This window comes from Elgaria multicarinata, chromosome 4 (assembly GCF_023053635.1).
Source record: "Elgaria multicarinata webbii isolate HBS135686 ecotype San Diego chromosome 4, rElgMul1.1.pri, whole genome shotgun sequence".
NCBI classification, from domain to species: Eukaryota; Metazoa; Chordata; class Lepidosauria; order Squamata; family Anguidae; genus Elgaria; species Elgaria multicarinata.
This window is the reverse complement of record NC_086174.1, coordinates 66,998,311-67,021,231: the sequence shown is the minus strand read 5'-3', so window position 1 is coordinate 67,021,231 and position 22,921 is coordinate 66,998,311. Positions and strand designations below refer to the sequence as shown.

The 22,921-nt window shown below is 41.1% G+C and overlaps 1 protein-coding gene and 1 long non-coding RNA gene across 2 annotated transcripts in view; one reads left to right on the top strand and one right to left on the bottom strand.

Annotated features, from left to right (window-relative positions):
• Window positions 1–22,921, bottom strand: part of PRKN (parkin RBR E3 ubiquitin protein ligase) — an 887,548-nt gene that overhangs the window by 627,389 nt on the left and 237,238 nt on the right. The gene's annotated exons all lie outside the window — the stretch shown is intronic.
• LOC134397642 (uncharacterized) overlaps window positions 675–22,921 on the top strand; it is a 48,012-nt gene continuing 25,765 nt past the window's right edge. The window contains exon 1 of the long non-coding RNA XR_010025375.1: window positions 675–770. This is a non-coding gene — a long non-coding RNA (uncharacterized LOC134397642). The remainder of the gene's footprint in view (window positions 771–22,921) is intronic.

The window sequence follows — 22,921 nt, the reverse complement described above, 5'->3', positions numbered from 1 at the left end:
TTCACACCATCTCTGGTACAATGGAAAAGAAGATTTAAACTGCCGTGGTGATGAATAAAATAAGATGTACTGTAAGATTATTTCTTCATTTGAAATTTTACTAAATATGTGTAAGATTGGGGTTATAAAAGTTTGTTGGCATATCATAGAGAAATAAGCTTTCGGGGGCATAGAATGGGTTTAAATGGGTAATGCTTTAATATTAAGAGAGCAAGTAAGCATACACACATAGAACATTGTATCAAGGGTTAGGTGTTTTAGTTTAGTTAAGGCCTGATGGAAAATGATTTAGAAATATAACTTGGTATTGCTCAAAAGACATTAGTCATAAGAACTTGTGACATGTACTAACTGTAACTAGGTGAAGGGTCCAGGGTGAAGGCCAGGTGAGGTTGTGGTTGGAAAAATCCCTGTGTCCATAAGAACAGAGAAGTCAAACAGACAGTTGACCGCATGAAAAGCAGAAGTAATGTCCAACTTAGAGTTAAACAAATACGTCAGAAAAGGATGGAACATTCCTGGAAGAGGATGATCTAAATTTATGATGTGGACCAATGGATTTAGCTATTTCAGAATAAATTAGGAGGGAGGTCTTTGTCTTTGAGAGGGGTATTAAAGTCTGGACACAGGGGACAAAGATGACTTCCCTTTCCCTCCGGCATGACATGGTCTTGCCTGAGAGAGATGGGAGCCCCTCTGTGAAGAAGAGCTCCTTCACAGAGTCTGTGTTTATCTGTGTTGGTCTTGTTCTCCAGAAATCTGTCAGACTTGTGAGTATATTCTTTTAATTTGTTTTGCTGAATGGAGGTTCATGTGTCTGTTTAACTTTAACTTCCTTAAATTGTTTTAATACATGTTTTAAAGTTATAATAGTTTCATTGAGTTTGTGAGTCTGGGTGAAGTCAATAATTCTGGCTGTCTATTTCCAGCTCTTCCTTACACCTACTATAGTGGAGAATTTAAGGAGTACTGTTTCAAGGTATTGCAGGAACTTATGCTTCCAAGCAGCCTATGTTCAGGGTGCCTTAAAATAAAAGTCACCTGAAAAATCCCCTTATAAGGTGCTCTGTAAAGGAGGAATGACCTCCATCCAGACATTTCAAAAATGTTGGATACCATTTATCACTTATTAGAATAGATTTCAGCCAGGTTATTTAGCAAATATACATGTTAAGTTGAAGTATTGTAACTATCTTGAATGACAATATTGGAAAACAAAATAAAAGTTTAAATGACGAAGGATCTTACATAAGAATACGGTAGTATAAGACTTATTAGTAGAGATCTACCAGACAGATTTTGCTCATTTTCATTTTAAACTGAAGCTTGAGCAGTGTAGATATCCAAGAAATTTTGAAACTTTGAAAAAGTTCAAAGCTCGAGCTTTGGGCAGCTTGTGAAGGAAGAATGAAGCACAGGGAATGTTAATGCATATGCCCCACACTGTACATGTAATGTAACATGTGACACAGTGTGTGTATGCCATGTGCAAGAAAGCTTAGTCCTGTGAGCTGTAAGAGTGCTGGGCCAATGGAAGGACAGGCACAGAATGTTGGTAAAGAGGCAGCTAGAAAAGTCATTTGGTGATAGTTAGAGGAGGAAAAAGATGCTGAGGAAAAAGAGCTGAAAGGATACCAGAGGAAGAAGAGAGAAAAATCTTACATCACGTTTTCAATCTCCAAGAAATGGTAAACCATCTTTTAAAAAAGAAAATCTTTTCCCCCACTTTTGCCAGTTTATTTGTAGTACATTTATTTTAAATTTGTAAAGTTGTTCCTGTCACAAGGAAAACAGGCAAACATATTTTTATCAGATCATTCTCAGACTATTAGATCTCATGGCAACATGGGATTTGTAAAAAAAGAAAAGAAAAGAAATGGCTCTCAACCAAGTTCCATAGAAGCCTGGAAGCTTCTTGTGGTGGCGGGAGGGTGGGGATGTTCTCAGGGACAAGTCTCCCTGTTAGAGAAAATGCCCACCTACATGGATCTTGCAATGTACAGCCAGAGGGAAGCGTTCTAGGTAGGGTTGCTTCTTAAAGTGTCCTCATCCAATTTTCTCATCTGGATTTTGGAGGTTTAAAAGATGAGGTAATTTGGATCTCATCTTGTTTCCTGAAGCGCAATTTTGCATGTAGAATTTCTCAACTGTTCCATTTTTTATTTCTATTTTTTGTACAGTGCATACAGAGTTTGCCACAGCGTTCAGTTCCTTCCATTCACATGTGGCTTCCCCTCCTACGCTATGTTACCAATATACATACGCGCACATGATACAACCTGCAAAAAAAGCCATCTGATGTGATCATTGCATCAAGTTTTTTTATACGTGATGTTTTAGCAATGCACAAGAGTGTGTGTGCACATCAGTGAAACACTGTACAAAAAAAGAATCTTGATACAAGTAAACAACATGCAATCATATTCAGACTTGTTTTTTCCAGTGTTTCATCCACGTACAAATGAAGATTAGTAGCATGGGGGTGGGGAGGCACAAATGAACCGAAGAAACTCAAGCTGCAGCAGACTCTGCCTGCTCCAATTCTGGAATTATCTTTATGTATTTTCTGAGTTTGACCACAGTTCAGGAGAACTGAACACAAGGCAGAGCAAACCCAAGGGACAATCAAGGATATATTCTTTATAGGGAATATTCTCCAGACTACTCAGAGCTCTACCTAGGGCCAGTGGTGGCTGGGAATGATGACAATTGTGGTCCAAATCCAGATATGACATCATGCGCACACACTTCACAGGTACTCTCTTCCAAGGTTTTAATTTGCCCTCCTTTGCAATTGCATAGAAGATTGGAATCAAATACAAAATATATTACAACAACTTTGCTTTAATACCTTTTCATGTTTGTTTTTTTCTAAAGAAAAACTTTGAAAGCTATGTGCAAGTCTGCTACCGTAGCATCAATAAACCTGCTTTCATAAAAGTGTATTTGGAAGTCAGTAAAAGAGTGGACCAGCAGCTTCTTTTTAAAATAAATAAATACATCTAAACGTGATTTCCCTTTTTTAAAAAAATGCAATGTACATTGCAAAAACCACCATAATAGTTTCAACTATAATCAACGCTGATTTGTAAGTGGATTTCCCCAATCAAATTACACAATGACTTTACATCTATATCCATCTGTGAATTTATCCATTCCAGTGGAATTAATTGCAAATTATATGTGCCAATGATTTTAGATCTATCGCAATAGCAGTAAAAACATGGCCATTAAAAGAAAATATGGAGAAGTCCCATGGACCATAATAGGACAGTTATGGAATAAATGCTCTGTGGACTTGCAGCCTAAATGAGAATCACATCAACTTTACAGGGAACCAAAGTCAAAATTGTCTCTACGCTATTTTATAATGGCATAGGGGATGGGATAATTGGATTTGTAGGAAAACATACTATAGACTAATAATCAAACATTCTTAGAATCACAAAATTGGAGGTATCCTGCCTCATCCTACTGATAGCTCCAGATTAAAGGGTGGGGTGAGCATTTTATGCAAGAATGTTTGACTATGGAAACAACCATGCTCAAACTGTTGCAAGCAGAATCAAAGAGGACACAGCCCACTTCAAGTAGCCCCCTCACATTGGTTTTGCTTTCACCCCTGCCCTCCACTGCTACTGCTTTATAATGGTATTGAAGTGCACTGACAACGGTTGGGGTTCAGGACACATTCCACATATCGTTTTCAACCCAGTTTCAAAGTGTTATATCCTGCTTGGTGTAGATTTGGGCCCTGCATTGACCGCGGCACACTAGTGCCACGATCCCTGGTCCCCCCACATTTGCCCTGCTTCCCGTTATCCCCACAGGACGGAGGACAAATGCGGGGTTTGAAATGAGGGGGGGGCACAGTTGCCCCTAGCCCTTCTGTCCATACCCCACTTGTTTCCCTCCTCCTCTTCCTCCTCCTCCCTGCTGCTGAAGAAAAAGCGAAGAGGAGAGTCTGCACCACGCTCAGTTTTTATTTATTTTCAATGTTTATCCTTTAACATGAAGCTCTGCGGAGGTGGTCCAGCAGCCATTTGCCCTCTGGGCCACCCCTTCCCCGTGTCCCTGCCCTCTTGCCCAGTTCTTTAAATTTTTTACTGTTGTTTTCCTGTTACTGTGAAAGCGATGCTCCGCTGTTCCGCAGAGGCAGGCCAGCGATCATTCAGCTCCCTGGCGCGCCCTTCCCCTTGTCTCAGGTAAAAGGGAGGAGTGAAGTGGCTGAGAAGGAGGACGAGAGGACAAGGGAGAGGTCACAAGGGAGCCCAAAAACCAAAGGGGAGAGGGAGGGCGACGCAGGGAACAGTAGCAGGTGGCTAAAGCAGCTCTGACAGGGGGCTAAATCACCCTCTGCTCCCCACCCCAGGCAGCGAAAGGCTAGATGCAGCATGACACACACACAGGTACACACACACGCGCACCACTGCCTCCACCCACACACAGCATTTTAGACAGCCAGCAGCCATTTGGCTCATCGGGCACCCCTTCTCCACTTCGTTATAGTTCAGTGAAAAAAAAAAATCCTTTAAGGCGAAGCTCCAGCCCAGCAGCCATTTGCCTCATTGGTCCGCCCTCTGTCCCTGCCCAGCTGATGCCACAAATAAGGGGTCAAAATCGGCTGGGGCACAGCCCTGAGCTTAGCAGGTTTGCCCCTGGATGGCTTTGTGATGGTGGCTGCATCATATAGATGACCTGCCACCACTGCGGATCCACCCCAGGGCAAACCCCTCATCAAAATAGGCCCCTGGCCTTTCTATTTTTCCTGCTGCCCCCAAAGACCCTCCCCACTCCAAATTGATTTTTCTTGCAGGGAAGTAGGTGGGGTAGGCTCCAAAGAAGAGAAACGAGGCCCAGTGGGTCTCTCTCCAGCAAAGAAATTATGCTGAACTCCAAGCATCTTTTTCTGCAGTGAATGATGGGGCTGAACCTGGCGGTGGGACAGGACAGAAAAATGGGAGGGGGGCATGGAAAAATACAGGAAGAACAACCTTCCCCCTCCCATTTCCCCCCTAGAGTTTTTTTTTGGGGGGGAGGGGGAAATTCCAGTCCTCCCCCACCCACCCCCGCCAACAATTCTTCACTGGGCTGGACTACAAGCCCCATCATGCCCTGTGTGAAAAGAACTTTGAATGTTATTTACAGCCAAAGAGAGCAGACAATATGAGTCCAAGAACATGGCAATTTTCCATCTGTATGTTACGTCAGAACACAAAAGGCAGTTGTGGTGTCCTTTGCATCCCTCACAACAATGAAGCATGCTAGCTTTGGAGACTCGTCAAAGCCTGAATAAATATATATATATATATATATATATATATATATATATATATATATGGTTTAACTATTGGAATGGAAAGTTACGCTGGAAGGTTTTAAGACAACATTTTGCATTTGTTTCTTAGGCCATTACAACATGCCCCTAGCGTATAAGATAAAGTGGGGTAGAAAACCAAATAAATAAAGTAAATTTTAGAGTGTTTCCTATTATTCATACCTGTCCATTGGAACACTCACTTTTTCTTATTCTTATATTTTCAAAACAGGTATCACACTTTTACATTGTGCTAGAAATATAAAATCAGTTCCTTGCCATTCAATACTTCTACAAGATATTGAAGAGTGTCTACCAAAGTAGTTTATTCTATTGATTTAGATACTTCAACTCTATTACACATATAAAAGAAAACACAAATAGGGCAGACTGCCCTGGCACTAGTCAAAATTGTTTAATAAAAGTCTATAACGGGGGACCGTTCGTATTGAGCTTTCCTCTCTAAATGGTTTACAAATACTGATTTCATAGGCTGACCATATATGAAAAGGAGGACAGGGCTCCTCTATCTTTAACAGTTGTAGAGAAAGGGAATTTCAGCAGGTGTCATTGTTATGCATGCAGCACCTGGTGGAATTCCCTCTTCATCACAACAGTTAAAGCTGCAGGAGCTATACTAGAGTGATCAGCTACAAAAGAGGGCAGGGCTGTTGCAGTTTCAACTGTTGTGACGAAGAGGGAATTTCACCAGGTGCTGCATGCATAACAATGACACCTGCTGAAAATCCCTATTCAATACAACTGTTCAAGATACAGGAGCCCTGTCCTCCTTTGAATATAGTCACCCTATCATAGGCTCAATTCAGGCAACACAGCAAACGTAAGTTAAGGAAGTTTAACAATGGTTCAGCATGATATCTCAATGAAAAAGCCAACAAAGTAGAATCAGAAGCCTCCATTTGAAATTGGTTTATAAACCAAAGTTTGTGCTAAGTGTGTTTTGACAAGAGGTCCAAATTGATAAATCATATTTGGGAATGTAGCTTTACCTCCAGAGGCTCCTGGTCCAAAAGTCAAATAATAAAGATGATCACCGAGCTGATGGGGGAGAGGGAGCAAGTGAACAACTCTAAACTTGTGATATTGCTGATATTTGGAAATAACAGGCTCTGCATACAAATTTGCAAATCAAAACTATTGTGAGTCTGTGTGCCAGTTTTATGTACCGTCGGCTTGGGATGGGGGGAGTTGCCCTGTGAATAGCAAATTAGGATGCCATTAGGGGGGCTTATGGCCATCCAGTGCAGAGTGGGAGGAGTGGTAGAGGCCCTCTTCACTTCCACACTCCTCTGCATTTTTGCTAGGTGGGTGTCTTTGTCCATCTAGGAAGGTCTCTGCAGAAGGGGAGGGAAGGAAGCGCTCCCTTTACCTTCCTTCCAAGGCTGTTTTGTGAGCTCGGAAAGGCAGCCAACACGGTTATCTCCATACTGGCTGTGATGGGGAGGGGGAGGAGAGCTTGTACTCCTGGCTAAGAGTTGAGAGCACTGACTCCGACCTTGGATCCAGGAATCTGAACTATCCTATTCCCTTCCCCCTCCCCCCCCCCGGATGCTGTCAGGGCGGGGGCATAGGATTGTTCTCCCCGTTAATTTCAAAGTTTAAAATTAATAGTGTCCAGATCACCATGGCAATCAAGACATGGAGGTACATATGACCTAGTAGATAACTGAATCACTGTAGCTTCTGAGATTTCTAGAAATTCTTACTCTTGTGACCCTTGTACACTTGCACATCACTCTTTTGTAATCCCCTGCACTTCTATTCTTGAGCACCAGTGCCAGAATGTCCATCTATCCCAGAAAAAAAGTGAACATGCACAAAAACATTATAAGCCAATGTAAAATTATTACATATAGCCACTAGGGGAGTGTGCTCTGCTCAGCAAATCCAAGGGTCCATTGGAAGTTCATCGGAGGCCTGATCTTGCAGAGCAGATATTGGCTGTTTTCAAAATGGTCAGATCCCCATGGTGCGGAGCGATGGGGTGGACAGACAGAGCCACTCCAAAAATTGGAGCAGAGAATCGCTTCATCAGAGCTCTGCTCCAAATTTTGGGCCAGAGCAGACCCACTCCACACACCCCTAATAGCCAACTTCTTTCTTTTGTTTTTAATGTTCTCTGATAATGCAATTTGTAATGGAGCCAAGAGAAGTTTTCCCATTGCAACTGCAAATCATTGTTCACCATGGTTTGTCGGTTGTACATTTGGAAACTTAACCCACTGTTTGTTTCTAAACTATGGTTAATGCAAACCATGCTATGGCATAATATCTGGATTTAGTCACACCATAGCTATGCCTGGTTTGGTCAGAAAACTATTGCATGACTCCCAATGTCTTAGATAGATGCCTAAGTATTTTATGAGTTGGCAGAAAATTACATTATAAAAAAGTTGGGGGATGGGAGGGCCATCTAATACCAAAACAGAGAAAACAATGGACAGAAATAATGAATTTTCCTGAACCAATCTCCCCTTTCGTGACCTCATCATGCAGCAGCTGCCTATCAATTTCCAAACAAGCAATAAATATTAAAATGAAATTTTTTTGCATGTCTTATCAAAGCTCCTGACATCAATTGTTTTCACAAATGTTTTCTCCTGCAAGCTCTGAACGCCTCTTCATCAATCTTTTATCAAAAGCAATCTTGTTCTGATTTCTCTCTTATCACAAAAGCTCCTTCCTCACGACTCCCCCTTTTTCATGGCGAAAGATACATGAATATCATTTTACACTCCACTGTGGCTGCATCTCCATCGATCAGGAAAATAAAAAAAGATTTGAAGGATGTGTCATGACCCTGCAGAGCTCCAAACAACAGGAACACATGTAATGATTCCACTGTGCCTGATACACTGACAAAAGAGGAAAGCATGTGAGCGTGTCTCCACAAATGTGTTTGCACTGCTTTTTTTCCCTTCTTCGAAGGGATGCTTCCACTGCAAAAAAAATATTCCCAAGCAAGGACACAGAAGGTTTTTACAGCGCATGTAATTTCCTGATGCCTTCCTGACATGCCCATTGAGCTTGACAGAAAATAAACATTTATCAAAGTTTCCATACAGAAAAATCTTAGGAATGTCATCTTACTGCAGCTCATCTGACTTCCTCACATGCATAATGGGTCCTCAGACCTATAATATGTTGGGATGAAGTTTGTATGGGATAAAGTTTCATCCTTATATTTAGAAGGGCTAGTATGGGAGAAAATATGTTGTTATCTTAAACCAGTGATAGTAAGACAAGGTCAACATGTCTACTATTAGCCAGGGTAAGGCAGGACACCTCAGGCAGTAAGTAGAGCTCCATGTTACTATTTAAGAGCCAGCAAATTGCAATTGTTTAGTTTATAATTATAAAATAAATGGGGAGGGGGTACATGTATATCATGCCTCAAGAGCCCAAAATGTTTTGGAAAAATGAGACTATAAAATAGTTCATTTTCTATGCAGATTGCTCACATTGTATAAACTAAAGTTATAAATCGGGATGGTTCAGTTGACCAAAAGAACTGTGAATTTTTTTCAACTGAGGATCAGTCATAGGATCAATGCTAGGATAGAAAGAGTGTAACCTAAGCTGGGCAACTTGTGCCCCTTCAGAAGTTTTGGCCTACAACTCCATCAACCCTAGCCAGTGTAGCCAAAGCTGAGGGATCATGGGAGTTGTAAGCTAAAACATCTGGAAGACCATATGTTGTCCAACTCTGGTGTAACCTATAAAGAATGTTCTTCATATTTCACCAGAACACTTCTTATAACTGAGGAAATCTTTCGAAAGAATGCTGTATTGTAGCTACTAGAACTTGGTAGCCATTAGCCAAGAATTGTAACAAGAGTGGTACACTTAACTGTGAAACAAGCTGGGTTTTACTGGCAATAGAAACAGCAACACCATGAAACATACAATAAACCACTATGGCAAAAAAAAGCATTTAAAATTAATCAAAATGGTGTCTCGACCATTACTGTTATACAGTCATTGGGCTTCTCCACACAAAGGTTTTTTATCCTGTGATTTTACCAGGGCTTCTACCTCTGGATTCTTTGCAGGATTAAAATTGACATGTGCTTCCCTTCCCCCTTTTCCCTTTTATCTGTGAGTTCTATATGTACCATCATTCAGCGACTAGATCCTCCACTTCCTGTTTACGCGGACAAATTCAAACCAATTCAAAATGGATCTATTTATTACCTCATTTTTTCCATTTCAAATTAAGCTATGAAAATGGTTAGAAAGCATAGGAGAGGCACTGGAATTTGACCTCATCATATAAAGGACCCACAAACTTCTGTGTGTCACCAATAAAAGGGCAGAGCAGGTTGCTTGTGCTACACTATTTATCTTACAAAAACACACATTTGTGAAACATATTTCAACTCCCATTTTGCATTTTGTATCTTTTATCCCACACATTTCAGATATACTAGGGACTTCATCTTGCACTTGCTATCTACCTCTTTCTTCCATCCACACCACAGGCTGAAGGTAGTGAGGGGCTCTTTGCCCATCTGGAATACAGTTAAAATATCTTAGCACTGGTTCTTATTTGCAAGTATGCAGGAAGCTACTATCAGGATATATCCAAATTAACACATTGTTAGGTTGAGGCTCCCTTACAATGTCGGATTTGAGATTTTATTAGAAGGAAGAAAATACATGCTCTGCAACAATTTAACTAAGCCTGTCCCTTGTTTGTTATGCCGTTTACTATATATTAAGATTTATGTTAAGTCTAGACTGGCAATAAAGAATTAGATGTCTCTCCCTTCGGAAAGATAAAATACAATCTTGGCATTAGCTAAGATTGAAGTCCAAAGCCCTCTTTAATTCCTTCCTGAGGCAAACAAAATTTATAATCTTTCCATTTGATTTTCTTTTAACCACTTGACTTCAATGGCATTCCTTCCTGTGAACGTGGAAGAACTTCTGGATTTGACTGTAGGCAGCTCGTATTGGCAGGTTTTAACAAATCCGTGTCTTGGGAAAACCTGGAAGAGGAGGAATCTGCTAGTGAAATAAAGAACCTTTACAAATATCCCTCTTTTATTTACCTTGTTCATACAGAGAAAAAGAAATCACTGATTTCTACCACCACCAAGGTTGCATTATTCTGCTCTTTCAATATTTCTAACATAATGCTAATATAATTATAGTATAATATTCTAATTTCTAATATACAGTGTAATGGCTAGTTTGGCCACATGTGCTAGGAATGGGTGGAACCTATCAATTCCACTTTCTCTCACTTCAGTTTTTTTTTTATTTCAAATTTTCCACCTCCCAAATTTTGCATATTTTGGTAAATTCTGATCAAAACTGAAACAACCTGAACAAAATTCTCACCCATCTGTCTCAGACAAATTCAATAGGTACAGCTATTCCCATGATGGAGAGGACCATGATGTACCTAAAGCTGTTAAGAGGAGAAGCCTGTCAGGAAAAAAAGGGGTGACAACCCTAATTCTGCACTAACAGGCTGAATACACAGGGATTCAAACCCAGAATTTTAAGAGCAAAGCAGTCAACGCCCTGGGCACTGATTGCAAACCTATTAGATTTTGTTTCTCCCACATTCATTTTTTTAAATTATTCTCACGTTATTTCCACCCCCAAATATGGAGAACTTTGCAAAAAAAAAAAGGACCACCAAACTGACGTGTATGAACCCATGTCACACCTTACAATAGAAGCTAGCAGCCTCCAAAGGGAGAAGTTTGCCACCTCCACTTGGTCCCCTGCCCTGGTGACATGCCCCCCACCCCACCGTTGCTCCACTGCCAGATTCTATGAAATTCTGCTGAAACAGCCGTTCGACAGAGAAGCAAGGTCACACAGCATGTTCCTTTGCAGAATCCTGCTCCACCCACCCCGGCTTGGGAGAGCATAATTCTGCTGAAAAACAAGGCAAACAATCCACACACACCTTGTTTCCCAGTAGAATTGCTGATAATGCAGCCGGACAGCCACTTCTAGCTGCTGCACAGCCATTATTGGCAGTGGTAGTGATGGCTGCAGTGAGGAGGTGTGTGGCCCCCAGAGGGTTCGGGGCAGCAATGTGGCCTCCCAACTCTCCAGAGTTGCTCACCTCTTTGACAGAAGGAGAATGCCCTTCTTCCACCAGAGGAACTCAGTCCACATTGATCTGCACTGGGTTCCTCAATGCCAATATCAAATATGTAGAAGGGGAAGGGGACTCATATCTCTCAGCCGCCCCCCTCCAAGATCCACAAGTCGATTGGAATATTGGGAAGAGAAGCTATGAGCATACCACTTTATGCATGTAGAGTCTCCATGCCAGTAGCAACTCCATTATGCAGAGCTCCCAATAGCATGCTGCAACACCTTCATACATACAGTTGTACAAACACTCTTGCTAATATTCAGCTCAATTTGCAGACCTCAGGGATGGGGCCAGGAGGCACGGTGTCCCTTCCTCCTCCAGCAATCACTGGAGGACATGGTATCTCTTCCTCCTCCGGCAATCCTGTTGTTTGATAAACATATGGCACATGCCTTCTTGAACTGCCCTAGAGGCAACATAAGGTAACACTGACAAAACCTGAACTCACATATTTCTGTATAGACATCATTTCAAATAAATAAATACTTTGTTTCAGAAAGTTAGCTACAACTTTAGCTCTGCCACAACTTGCCTTAATTTGTGCAGACAATCTACCCACGATCATAAACATCCAAACCTTTCTGTACCACCCTCCAATTAAAGGTGCTTTGGATACTTCCATATATATTTTTAATTGTAATTTTAGCACCTACTAAAGATTACTGATTGAATTTACCATTTACACTTTCAACACAGTCTCTTAAATGATTCAAAATATCTCTTGCTTCACAAACTATAAAGCCCTTTTGGTGTGTTGCCTGCAATCCCAAACATATGACAGTAAACCCCATTGAACGCAGTGGGACTTACTTCAGAATAAACATGTACCGGATTGTGCTGTTAAGCATGAGTATAGCCAGGAGATGCCTTTGAGCATTGCTATAAATCTTGCCCCATCCTGCTGAAACCTGAAACATCACACTTGTGTGGCTTGGGAGATTATTATTATTATTATTATCATCATCATCATCTTCTAAAACTGAAAGGTGCTGTACAAAGATTAAAATATGACAGGCTTACAATCAAATTAATTTGACTTTAGTGCATCAGTCATGCCATTTAATAACTGCCACTGTGTGGAGACGAATGCTGAAATACTTTATTACTTCAGTCTTAAAGGATAAACCCTATGAGAGAGAATGCATATCCCCTTCTGGGAAAGGCCCTGGGATCACGGGCAAACTCAATTACACATTGTGCCATTCTCAGAAAGCCTCCTGGATATCAACTTGTGGGGTGCTGTCATAATTACAGAGCTATCAGGCCCATAACATGACAAATTAATACACCCAGCTGTTATGATTCAAAGTTCAATCAGCTACTTATGTCCCTAGAAATAAGTTCCAAACAACATCTGGCCTTCCACATTTTCTTCATCTTGTGCGAGAATAAGATAATAACTAGTTTGACTGATCCATGCAGTTAATTCCCTCAGCCACTGGGATCTGTAGCTTCCAAGAAACAGAGAAATCTTCTCGTGGAGAAGCATTGAAACTATGATCGTTTCAATGGAGAACAGCAGTTTTTGGCTTGTGGGGAACCTTGGAGCAACAAGACAATGTTATCAACTGTGATTTATGTACTGAATCTGACATCCCCCCAATGTCAATCATGGTTACACCTCTTCTTTTGACTGCACCACCCTGTGAATGGAATCACATGCCCTCTGTGCTTCTGATTGTGAGGGCAGGTTGAAGCTTCAACATCTTAAGTTCTCACAAAATGGCTTCAACACAGGAGTAGAGAACCTCAGGCCTGGGGCCAAGTTCGGCCCCAAGTTCCCCAAATGGCCCCTTCCAGGCAACCAATGATTGTTAGATGGTTTCCCGGCTTTTGTTCAGTTTTTCCCCATTCTAAAATGTTGAAATGCCTCTACTAAGGCTTAGTTACTGGCAGTAAGAGTTCCAAGCTACAATATGGTGGTCTATTTTGCACATGTTGTCCTTTGGGTCCCATCCCTTTTGTCTTGGCGCTGCCCCTTTGCCCTGCTAGAACGTGGCCCCCAAGAGCTTCTCCAAAACTAAATTCAGCCCCCAGGTCAAAAGAGGTTCCCTACCCCTGCTTTAACCAAAGGGAAAATTTTGCTTGACAGAAAAATAGTCACGCAGAGCCATTCTCGTCTTAATAGGATGATCTGAGAAGAACAAAATGGATAAGACCATTTTGGTTCTGTTCAAAGATGCTAAAATCCCAGATTTAGAGCAGTCCTGTGGCTGCAGTTACATGGAAGAAGCAATGTATGAGCCAGTAGGACCGTTCAGAATCCTTAGAGTGATCCACACAAACATGGGGGCACATTTCTTCCCCTCTTGTGATTCTCGCCTCCAGCAAGATGGTCTTGTTTGTTCACATATTACTGTCTCTCTGCAGTTCAGAGAAGAGCCAATACATGTCAAGAATCTAATCGTGGGTAAATCAGGCTTCAGAATTAAGGTTTGCTCATTTAAAAACAGTAAAAATGCCCTTTCAAAAACAAAACAAAACACAACCACCCACTAAGGAACATATTGAGAAAAAGGAAATGAGTATTAAAATACATATTAATTCTATGGATAATCAAGTGCCATCAGCAAAATTAAAGCTATGCTGTGGGAAAAGGGCAGTTAGTTGCATTTTCAAGCCATTTTTGTAAAATTAATTTCCTTTTCGTTTGCAAGATGTAAATCAAGAAGCATGTTAAAGCGCTGGAAGTTATTGCTAATATTAGTAGGAACAACTTTTATGTATAAACTTGTGCAGAACACAGGAATCAGAGAGCTGGTTAACTACATGAGGTTGTTTAAAAAATATCTTTCAACTAAATTTAATATCCAAATGCTAAAACTTAAAGCACTCAGATATATCATGAAGATTTATAGCACTTCCTGGAGAACTTTAATTCCCCAAGCCAACGAATTGATTTCACTCATCCATAGACCAAGATTCTTTCTACTGTGACAGTATGGTCATTTCCAATATAATATGATTTAATAATCAAGCGAAGTAATTTATTTATTTTTTAGGGGGGGGGGGGAACCCTTTCAAAACACAAAGTCTATTTTTACCCTTGTGAACTAAATCCATGACATCAGTGGACAAAACAGAAAAGAATAGTCTACATTTTCAGTCTGCTTCATTTCAAGTGTCTGAGTCAGATAACAACACTCTAAAGCAGACACCAGAAGATAAAAAGATCACACCCATCCAAATGCTCAGAAATTGTAACAGCATGGGGTAGAATTATAATAAAACGTAAGCCATGTTGTGCTAAAAATCACGCACTACAAGCTTCACCACAACCTATGAAAACCTCCCTAAATAGAAGGTTATTTTACGCTAGTGTAAGTCCGGGAGGGGGGGATTCAGGCCAAGACCCTAGAATGGGGGTATAGGGGCTTTAACCCTTCTCCCCTCCCCCTGCTGTGATCTCAGTCCAGATTGGTGGCCCTGCACCTGTAATTTAAAGTGCCAAACACGGGTCCATTTCACTTCTTTGACATGCTTCTTTATAGTGGCCTAAGTAATGTGAGTGGGTGTGGAATGGAGACTTCTTATCCTGGTTGTGCTTTTATATTGTATTTTATATCATGCTTTTATACTGTTAGTTTTATACTTTGAATGGTTTAAATTTTTGTGAACCGCCCAGGGAGCTTCAGCTATTGGGCGGTATAAAAATGCAATAAATACATAAATTGTGCACAATGTGGTGGCCACAACAAGGTCGGAAGCCTCCAGCCCCTGTAATAAGGTAATTGTCTTGCACCAGGGCCTAAAGGCCTCAGGGCAGCATCAGCCCATTGCTCAGAGACCAGACGTAAAGGATTTATTTGTTTATATTAGTCTTGATTGCTTCCAGAGTGTATCTTTGTGGTGGGACCTGACCTTCTCTAAAGATAACCCTACACAGGTTAATGTTCCAAGGATACTGTAGTGGATAGCCACTACACGATATAACCCATTTGTCCTTGCCCTGGAACTCATTCCTTTGCTAGCTTATGGAGCATTAGGAAGGAAGGAAGGAGAGAAAGAGAGTCATTGGGCCTTGCTAGACGAGGCCTTAGCGCGCCTTGAGAGCCGGTTTCCCTGCTGTGCGTTCACATGACGCACAGGGGAATCTGGCCCCAGGCCGCACTGAAGCCTCCTCTAACGCGCCATAAGCGAAGTCGCTTATGGCACGCTTTTTCCGCAGCTCCGGCCTGGGGCATCCGGGGGGAGGGAGATGGGGGGGATGGCCGGACCGGCAGGAGAGGGGGATGGCGGAGGGAGACAGACACTACACACGGGAGGGCGAGGGGGGCAGGGGGTGACAGACGCGACACACGAGAGGCCTGAGGGTGACACATGGGACAGGTACAGGGAGGGAGGGCGGATGGGGGGGCTTAAGTAAAAAAAAAAAACCTTACTTTGTCCGGAGTCTTCGGGCCGCACATGGCCCCTTTAAAACAAACAACAACAAAAAATGGCCGACGCTGCAGGGCTTCCGTAGTCCCTGCATGTCGGCCGTCTAGGAGGCTGGGCCGTGCACGCTAAAGTTAGCGCGCCGTCACCCCGCCTCCCTGCCGGCTTATCCCGGCAGGTCTAGCAACGCCCATTGAGAGAGAGAGAGCTCCAGCTTGCTTTGCAGTCTCTCTCTCTCTCTCTCTCTGTTTCTTTCTGCTTTTCTTTGGTTCTTGTATGTGCTAGTTCTTCTTGTTTATTCTGTTCCAAGTTCCTCTCCCCATATGCACTTCATCTTCTCTTAAGAGAGCTTGCAGAACTTTCAGAAACTAGGACCTCCTACAAAAATTGAAGTCCTCCATCCATGTGTGTCAACCTGGTATAATATATTTAAATTATGAGAGCCGTATCCGAACTAGAATGAAACTACAACCAATTTTCTTCACTTCTTGAAAAATTGATGTTGACTGAAAGGAAGGATTTAGGAAAATTGGCTCACATTATAAAAATAATGAAAAGTGATGATGACTGTTGCCAGGCAGTGTAGATCCAGACAGTCTCATAAGCCAAGATTGTAAGGATAAAATTTTGTGCCAAAGGCTGATCTGTGTAACACAAGTATTGACACAACTCAGCTGGGAATAAAGTCAAGAGGAGAAGGGGCAGTGAGAGAAAAGTTTGCTATACTACTATCTCCTGTTTTGAAGACAGGAGTTAAGTTTATATGTATTGAATATAGGTATTTATATTTATGTTTGTTCTTGTCTGACCTCTCATTTTTGTTTGTAATATGCTGCTGGCTGGCTTTTTTATTTTTAAATTTCAATTTTTATTTTTTTAAATTGTGTTAGGTCCTAGACCCCAAAGAGGAGATTTCACAACCTGAGTTTGAATTTTAAAAAATTCCTAAAAATCAAAGGATGAAAGAATCTGCTTCCAACTTGGCATGGCTAAATCCTTACTTAAGAGCTACCAGGGTGCTAAGCTTCATCTCTTTATCTTTAAAAATGACAGAGCTGTAAGCATTTTGGTTAATTCCCATAGGCTATAATAGAGCAGTTACCTGAAAATGAGACGGTTCTCCGATGGGTAATCTGACAGTGCAGAGACACCCCAAAAATTGGAGCAGAGAATCACCTCAACCATCAGAGCTCCACTCCGAATTTTGGGGTGTAGCAAACCCACTCCGCACACCCCTAATATTTATATATTATTGATGGGATCCTATATCAGGCACATACTGGCACGGCTCGTTCCCTATAGCCAAAGGTTAGCACTAGCCCCAGAAACACAGCTCAGGGTGAAAACAGTACTTACTGGATGAAATTCTGGTAACTTTAAGCAACTAAGTCAAGTGTAGGAAAGAGACAGACAGACACAAGTGCTATTCTCCAAGTAGGGTTAGCAGACAGGGATGTTGGTGAAGCAGCTCAGGAGGATAAAAGAGATTCCAGGAAACAAGTAGAAATAGAAAGGCAAACATACAAGTAAGACCTGGACATAAACCCAACAGTGCTGCCACCTGAAGAACTTGAAATCTATCTAATGGACTCCCTACCCAAACAAAATCCACACATTTTTAGACTATTGCAAACTATGTAATCGTATAAATAGATCATTGCAAATGAGAAACATTTCCACACCGTTGGAATAATCCCTTGGCATTTGCACTCAGCATGAATCAACAGCAGGAGATAATATCTGTCTTCCATTTTCCCCCAGTACCTTAGCAATTTCACACTGTGAGAGAAAATGTTCCCAGGAGACCAACTAGATCTCACTGCTACCTTGCCCATTCAAGCAGAGTAGAGGGTGTGTGAGAAAGTTCTTATCTACATATCAACATAATTCCTATATTTTCTGATATCTTACTACAGGATCCAAGGTCTGGCGGAAAAATGAAGGTCATATAAAGATATATCACATATATAATTCACATAAAAAAGGAGTTTTATAAAATTTAATAGCTTGAAGAGATATATTAAATACTATGCTGAAAGCCTCTCTATATTATATGGCACTTTATTTTGTTCTTATCTCCATTACCATGATACTCTACACAGTAGAATATTGTAGCTGACCTTTCCCCAACCTGGTGCCCTCCAGATGTTTTGGACTACATTTCCCAGAATCCCTGAGCTTACTTGGGAAGAAGCATAGCTGGCTGGTGGATCCAGGGAGCTGCAGTCCAACACATCTGAAGAGCACCAGGTTGAGGAAGGGTGTTGCAAGGTCATGCAAAACATCTGAGAGGATAAGAAAGTCTTCCCTTGCAGTGTGTGTGAGTGAGTGTGTGTGTGTGTGTGGTTACTTATTGCCTGGGCTGTTGTGCCATGGAAGCCACAAGCAAGGAGAACAAATTGCAAACTTCCCCCTTGACTAGTAGAATTCAAAGCAAAGGGATGGATCTGGTGTGGGAAGAATGATGGACCCAAATTTTCTCTTTAGGGGTTGTCATGGCTCACTACAGATGGACAAAGCCTATCAGTTACACTTTCTCCCATATTTGCATTTTTCTCTCAAGTTTAGAATATTTTAATAATGTATACTATGTTTTTAATTCAGTTTTATGTATTTTATACTTGTTGTTCTTCCCTGCCTTGAGCCAAATGAAGAGGCGGGTAAGAAATAAATTATTATTATTATTATTATTATTATTATTATTATTATTATTATTATTATTATTTCCATCATGAATGTAAAGAAAGGTATTTTGCCAAATTCTTATAAAAAATCAAGTGAAACTATCAACTGTTTGCAACGGCCAATTTCACTAGATGCTATTCCCAGCATGGAGAAGGCCATATTGTACTGTTAAAGATGGGGGCCCTATCAGAAAGAACAGGCAGTGAGCCTAATTCAGTATCACAAACACAGCTGAGAACACAGGGATTTGAACCCAGACTTTTAAGAACAAAGCACTCCAAGCTCTGGGTCTGGATGGATGAATTTGTCAGTTTCAATTTCTCCCATATTCATCGTTTTTACATCTCAAGTTCATCTCGAATATGGAGACATTTGCAAAATTTGGTAAATTCTGATAAAACTGAAACAAAATCCTGAACCATCCCTATCAGGCTCCCAAACCTCAGCCTGAACTGGACTTGGAGAATAGAACAGCTGAAATTACTTCAACTGCCCTGGACTTACTGACTCCCATCTTCCAGCCACACCTACAAAATGAAGGTAGAATTGCCTGCTGGCAGCCTGATAAATAGATCTCACCTAAGTAACCTAAGCACACGCCCCACAGGAACAGTGACACTCTTCATGCAATTGCCAAGCATGTATTTCTGTGTGCCCTGCAACTATCTGACGAGGCTGCTTTCAATCTACTACTGTCTACATGGAATTCCTGTTCTGGCCTTGAGTGATGGCTGGTGTTCTTTGTCTTGAACCTTCCGCAGTTTTCTTCTTGGGGCTAATACTGGGGCCAATACTGTCCAGCTCGTTATCACATCCAATTCTGTAATGATTACAGGACCAGCAGCCACAGCTCAGATGTATGGGCACCATCGCCACTCATGGAATAGTGAGAATTTTTTAAAAAAGACATTTATAAAGAAAACTCATATCTTGCCCCTCAAATGCTAGAAAGTGTAAGATACTAAAGTAACATCTAGATCATCCTTCTCCAACCTGGTGCCCTCCAGATGTCTTGGACTACAACTCCTAGCAACCCTATTCAGCACAGCTGTCTGGGAGTTGCTGGGTGTTGTAGGCCACAGCATCTAGGGGACACCATACTGGGAAAGGCTGATTTAGAAGAAGTATAAGAACAGCACTGAACAGATAAAACAAGTGGGTCAGCTGCTCAAGATTCCAGGCAGAAGACCATAAGAACATAACAAGAGCCCTGCTGGATCAAACCAAGTGTCCATCTAGTCCAGCACTCTATTCACACAGTGGCCAACCCGCTGTCGACCAAGGACCCACAAGCAGGACACAGTGCAACAGCACCCTCCAGCCTATGTTTCCCAGCAACTGTTGTATATAGGCTTACTGTCTCTGATACTGGAGGTAGCACATAGCCATCATAGGTAGAAGCCATTGATGGCCTTCTCCTCCACGAATTTATCCAATGCCCTTTTAAAAGCCATCCAAATTGGTGGCCATCACTACATCTTGTGGTAATCAATTCCATAGTTTAACTATGCACTATGTGAAGATGTACCTCCTTTTATCCGCTCTTCCCAATTTTCTATCCACCCACCAATAGTTACTTAGCATTCCATGCCCACCTCATTTGGCTGTTTTTGAGGTCCATTCACTCAAGCTTCCCCCCCCCCCCAAAGAGTTTTTGCACTTTTGTAAACTTTGGGATTCCCCAGGCATTCTGATATTTCTCTTTTGTATATATGTGATGACATTTTGGCTACATAGCAACTAACAGTCAGAGAACTGAGATCACTATTAGTATATTAATCTTGAGCAAGCTATCTACCATCTGATCATCACTATTTTAGTAAGCACAAATGAAGAGGAAACATATTAGGCACATTACAAGTTTCATGGTTTGGTGTGTACAATACTGGGACAAACTGAAATGCAGGCTCCCAACTTACCTATTATGAAAGAGAGGGGGAAATTTAAACAAAACAGAAGCCTGGATAGTCCACCATAGCAGGAAATAAATTTTAATTGCACATACTTCAGCAACAAATCCAACTTTAAATTAAAAGCATTACATATTCTAGACAGTCTTGTAAGCTTTAAAAAATGTTGTTCAAGCTATGAAGTTGTTTCAGAACACCGCCAGAGCGAAGAAGGGAGGTCTTTGGGTATTTTAATATCATTAAAAATTGTCTTCAGAAAAGGATGAGTATGCACCCTCCATACATCACCCAATAACAACCCTGGTACGTGATTATCAAATACACATGGTGGACTGATCATGGGCTAATTATGGCTGTGTGAAAGCAATTTCAAATCATCCTTACAAAATTGGCTATGAGATTTCCAATTCAGGCATAAAATGAGCTTACCTACCTCATATAATGATGGTTGATGGTGGATGAAGGAAAGAAAAAAAATGAGTTAGATTCTTCATTTATCAAGGAAACAAGAAGTACTCAGGCAAATCAGTGGCCACTGTTTTCAAGGTAATCCTGAAGATATTTTCCATGGTTACAACAAATATCTGCTAGGAACTGGAGAAACAGGGATGCTCAAGCTTGACAAGATTCTCTGAACTCCACTTTGAACCTTGGTTTGCCTCACTCCCATTTCCGTTTGTGACCTGTTTTCCTTTTTGTTTGAATAGGAAAAGTGCACATTTCAAATGGGGAAAGTGTGCATTTCCATGCATATCTTTTAAAAGTGTGCATTTCCCCCCATTGAGTAAAACACAAAAATATATGTTATTATAATTATTATTATTTAATCACATTAAAAAATACTCATTTTCTGAATGCAATTGCAAGCTCAGGAATTTACAAATATTTTAAATGTGCTCTCCTTCGTGTTTGTGTTCAGAGTTGCAAAATGGCAAACGCTGATGATTTGTGAACTTGTGAATTCTTGTACTTCCCTAGTATCCACCAGGAGTTAATGGAAGCACAAAGAAATAAAGACCTTTCACTGTAGACCATAGGAAAGGTCACAGGGAAGTGTATTCTAAAACATCTCTCCATAAGCTTTGAGAGAGAAATAGGAATGTGAACCTTTATATTCCAGATAATACATGTACTAATTTAGAGGCTAGGTGTAAAGAATAACTAGAACTCTTTTTGGAAGTATTAGTGTTACTTTGAAAACTGGATTCTCATACAGCTGGTTGGATAATGCCCCTACAGGAAGTGAAATTCTCCAACAATCAAGGAACATGAGTCACATATAATTAAAGAAAAACAATTTTAGACTTTTTTGTGTTAAAAGATATTACCCAAAGGCTAATCCCAAAGCAGACTATTTCTTTCCTTTTGTATCAATCGCTTAAGGACAGAAAACGATCAATATTACTTACAAAGAGCTACACCTTTTACGTTATGCAAATCTCAGACCTGTGCTCTAATCTTCTAGTTAAATAGGGGAAATCATTTTTGCCTCAGGTCACTAGAATAAAACTTCCAAGAGATTAAAAATAACTGCCTTACCCACAATTGCTTTCTGTTTCTTTGAAATAAAATAAACCTTTATTGAAAAGAAAGATAAAGGGAGCTAAATGAGAGTATGGCAAATACTGCTTTTGTATTTATAATGTGCTTTAGGCTATGATCCCAAATACACTTATGTAGAAGTAAGAGACTAAAATCACTGAACAGCATGGCTTGTACACATGATACAGCTGCCAAGTGGAGGCCATCTTAAACAGTTTAAACAGTGCCCAAACAGTGTGCTGTTTGTATGCAGCAGCTCACCAGGCATGTCATATCATTTTCCCCACACACCACACACCTGTCCTTTTCTCCATGTCTCTGCAATATCAAAATCACCCAATCCATACAGTGGGCCACACCTGTTGCACACAAATTGATTGTCATGTGAAGACAGCCACTATGCAGGTTTGCATGAGGAACTGGGAACATGTGCAGTGGCCCTTCTGTGATGCCTGTGGTTCAACAAGTTACAGCTTGCATGTGCACAACCTGTGATCTCACTTATTAGTGTGTGTGTGTGTGCAAATGTAATCCCGAGGAAGCTGCTTCCATGTCATCACCTGTAAGTGGGGTGGGGGAATACTTTTATTTATTTTATTTAAGCATTTTTATCCCGCCATTCAGCCCCAAAAGGCTCTCATGGCGGCTTACAAAAGTATTTCTTGACAGTCGCTGCCCACAGGCTTACAATCTAAAAAACAAGACACAAAAGGAAAGGGGATTGGGAGGGAGGAACTTTCTTCACTTACTATGCCACGACACAGGCTCTGAACAACAGGCCTGGCCGCGGACATTCCCTGCTCAAGCTAAGCCCCACCACTTGAGGAGCCTGAGGCGAGGGACAACCACTGCCTTTCTCCAAACTATGTGGAGAAAGGGGTTAAATTGGAAGGATTTCAGTAATAAAGCGCTGTGAATTATATGTACTGAGGCGAATTATTGTCA